Source organism: Myotis brandtii, unplaced genomic scaffold, assembly GCF_000412655.1.
Source record: "Myotis brandtii unplaced genomic scaffold, ASM41265v1 scaffold288, whole genome shotgun sequence".
Classification (NCBI taxonomy): Eukaryota; Metazoa; Chordata; class Mammalia; order Chiroptera; family Vespertilionidae; genus Myotis; species Myotis brandtii.
Window position 1 is genome coordinate 41,448 of NW_005361006.1, and position 4,180 is coordinate 45,627.

At 32.3% G+C, this 4,180-nt stretch overlaps 1 long non-coding RNA gene across 1 annotated transcript in view; it reads right to left on the reverse strand.

The window, feature by feature from the left end:
- Positions 1 to 258: 258 nt before the first annotated feature.
- Positions 259 to 4,180, reverse strand: part of LOC106726585 — an 11,733-nt gene continuing 7,811 nt past the window's right edge. The window contains exons 2-3 of the long non-coding RNA XR_001362648.1: positions 728 to 733; positions 259 to 271 (exon numbers count right to left, since the gene is read on the reverse strand). This is a non-coding gene — a long non-coding RNA (uncharacterized LOC106726585). The remainder of the gene's footprint in view (positions 272 to 727; positions 734 to 4,180) is intronic.

Here is a 4,180-nt window from a genome sequence, read left to right on the forward strand (position 1 = left end):
AATCTTTTCAGGAAAATGTAACAATAATAATATGGAGTTTAGCCCAGGAATGCAAGACTGCAAGACTGGGTCAACAGTCAAAAATCAGTCATTACAATTCATCATATCAATAAGCCAAAGGGGGAAATATATATATTAATCTCATAATATGCAAAAAAAGCCTTTTACAAAATTCAACATTTATTTCTAACAAAACTTTCCAAATTTAGAGATAGAAATACTATTTCTCAACCTGATAAAAGGCATTTACAAACAAACAAACAAGTTATAGCTAACATCAAATCCTATCTAATAAAAGGGTAATATGCAAATTAACTGTCACTCCATCACAAATATGGCGGCCCCCATAATCACAAGATGGCGGCGCCCAGTCCTCTCAGCCGTGCCAGAGTCCCCCAGTCCCAGGGGAATGGCCGCTGATAGTGGGCAGCATGAGCGGACTGGCAGAATGCTTGCTTCATCGCCGTGGCGACAAAGCAAGCGTTCTGCGCCAGGCCACGGATGGGCCTCTGGGCCACGGAGAGCCTCTGGGCAGCAGGCGCAGAGCGGCCAGGCCCTGCAGAGAGCTACTGGTGCATGGATTTGTGCACAGGGCTACTAGTTTAAAGATAAAAGATTTTGTGTAGAAATCAATAGGTCATTTGTAACATTTATATGGGAAAACAAAGAAATTAGAGTAGCTAAAGTTTACAAAAAGAAATTTGAAAGAACTATATCACCTGAAGACACATACCTATATGTGTAGCTTTATAATACAATTCAAAGACATCAATGTAATGGAGTACAGTCTAGAAATAGACTAAAGAACATATGGCCAAATATTATTAATAAAGTTGAAAAAATAGTATTTTAAAAAATAATGTTGTATGCAACAAAATGAAATTAAACAAAACTTGTTCCTACTTCACACCATATATAAAAATTAAATCAAAATTAACCATAGATCTACCTGTAAAACCTAAAATCATCACATTTCAGGAAATAAACATAGGAGAAAACTATTGCTTTCTTGGGTTAAGTAAAGATGCCTTAGCTATGACAGAAAATGCATACTATAAAGAAAGAAGTAAACTTCATATAATTACGAACAACTACATTTCAAGAGTAACTGTTAAGAGTGAAAATAAAGGCCATTGAGTAGAAGAAAATATTTTAAAACAATTTATCTAATAAAAGACTACTATCCAAAATGTATGATGAATTTTTAAAGCAGAAAAATAAAAGAAAACCACAAAGGAAGATGTTCCCTTTTCTTAAGGGCTTGTGATTTTATTCTGTTTCATTTTTAGTAGTTTCAATTGCTTTATCTTCAAATTCACTAATCTCTGCTTCTACATTCCCTAATCTGTATCAATTCCACTGTCTTTATCATCTCAGTTATTAAAAATTTTTCAATTTTCAAATTGAATTTAACTTATTTTTATAACTTTCATGTATCTATCATTCTCTGTCTTTTACTTCTTGAACATATGAAATACAATTACAAAAATAAAACTATTTTAATGCATTTCCCTACTAATTCAATAATAACAATAATATATTGTCTGATTTTGGTCTTCATTATGGATTTGACTTTCCTAACTTTTTTGCATGCTAGACTTTGGAATTTTACTCTGTTGCATTTTCTATATTTTTTATTTCCTTTAACTACACTTGTGTATTTTTCCAGGGTACAATTTTGTTACTTGGAAACAGATTAATTCCTTCAAGGATTCTTTTTACTTATGTTGAACAGGACACATCTATTTTTGAGGGCTCATTTTACCCCCACTGAATATATATTTCAAGTAATCTACTATGAACAATGATGTTTTTGTCTTTGGTCATGGGAAACAGTCCTGTCCTTGCATGTGTAAGCTTTAAAAATTATTTCCTCTGCAAAAAAATAGCTCAAAATGGACCAAATATATAAATAAAAGACATAAAATTATAAAACTCTTAGAAGAAAACATGACCTTCACTTTGGCAATGAATTTTTAGATATGATACCAAAATCATGAGCAGCAAAAAGAAAATTAGATAAATTACACTTATTCAAAATTTAAAACTTCTTTACTTTAAAGGACATAATAAAGTGAAAAAAGAACATACAGAATGGAAATAAATATTTGAAAATTATGTATCTGATAAAGGTTTAGTTGTCAGAATGTATAAAGAACTCTTACCTCTCAAAAACAAAGGCATCTCAAAAATAAGCAGATGTTTGCATAAACATATTTTGCATAAGGTATAAAAACAGATAACAAGAACATAGCAATACTCAACGTTATTAGTCATTAGGAAAATGCAAATCAAAATCACAACAAGTGATTCACACTCACTAGGATGTCTATTTAAAAACAAAGGAAAATAACAAGTGCTGATGAGCATGTGGAGAAATTGAAACCCTAGTACATCGATATAGGAATGTTAAAAATGTAGCCATTGTAGAAAATAGTATGTCAGCCCCTCAAAAAGTAAAACAGAATTACCACATGACTCAGCAATTTTACTCCTAAGTATTTATTCAAAAGAACTGAATATAGGTATTTAAACAAGTACATGTGTTCACATGCTATGGCAGCACTATTCAAAATAGACAGAGGTGAAAACAGCTCTAACGTTCAACTACAGATGAACAAATAAACGAATTGTGGTATATGCACACAATGAAATATTATTCAACCTAGAAAGGAATGAAGTACTGATGTGTGGTAGAACATAGGTAAATCTCTACAATATTTTAAGTGAAAAAAGCCAGACACAAAAGGTCACTTATTATGTAACTCCATTTACAAGAAGTATTCAGAATAGGTAAATTCATAGGAATAAAAGTATATGATATGATCGAGCTGGGGGCAAGGGAGAACAAGGGCAACTGACTTAATGGATATAAGTTTTCCTATTGGAATAATGGACTTATTTTGGAACTAGAGGTGGTGATTGTAAAACATTGTGAATGTACGAAATGGCACTGAATTGTTTACTCTAAAGTGGTTAATTTTATGTTATGTGAATTTCATCTTAATAATAATAAATAATAGATAATCATCCCTCTGATGCTTTTAGAGATACCAAAGTTGGCTCTCCAACTTTGTTAATTTCTTTACATGAATGCATTCATAAGCACTCAATTGAAGATTCAGGGGTGAATATCTGCAGATCTCTCTCCCATTGTACTCTTGTGAACTCTACTTGCCTTAGTCCCTCTGGACTCTTAAACTCTGTCTTTTTAAATCAGAGATATCTCTGGCCTCTACCTGGTTCTCAATACCTATGCTTCAATTTTTAAAAATCCCTAGATAATAAGCTGGAACAAAGTATCCTACTTATCTTCTTATTTATGTTTATCTCATCTTATTTATCTTCCAGTGTGTGGTATTGTCCTGCATTGCTCAATGTTCAATGTCTTAAATCCATGGTTTTATGGAAGTTGTTTATTTTTCAGTTGTTTTGGGGTGATGCTAATTTCAATGCCAGTTATCTAGTGTGGGCATAAATGAAAGGCAACATTTACTTTTTACTGAAGTGTTTGTCAACCTAGGTTTTCCATATTTATTCTCAGGTGTTCATTTTATAAACACATATACTTACACTTCTACACACACAGATATATTTTCCTCTTTAGAAGATATAAATGTACTACTTAAGTGTAAGAAACATTAATCTAAGGCTTCCTGAAGATAGAAAAGCATATGTGCATATGCTCACTATGTCACTTCAAATTCTATTGTATTCACTACAGCAATAGGAATTTCAACATCACAAGGCTCTTATCTCAGTGAGCACCATCACAGAGCTCTTCTTAAAGTTCAAAGTATGTTCTCTAATGAGATTTTACTGCCAAGAGTGAATACAAATAAGAAGTACACCTGCCCATGCAATCCATTGACACAGCCTTTCATCTTAATGGGTAGAAGATGTCCATAGGCTCTTCAGTATGGTAAGGGGATTAGACCGCCGAGGACAAACATTTCCTAACAATATCTCTTGATTAGAAATAACCACTGACAGTAAAGGAAACACTTATTATTAATGGAAAATGTAAATTTTAAAAGAAAAATGTATGTTCACCAGAACAACAAAAATTTGATTAACTGATTCTAACCAATGGGTAGATGGAGTAGAGAACCATTTTTCCTCAGCTTTAGGGCCACATGAACCTATATTCTAACTTTTTAAAAATATATATATTATAAAC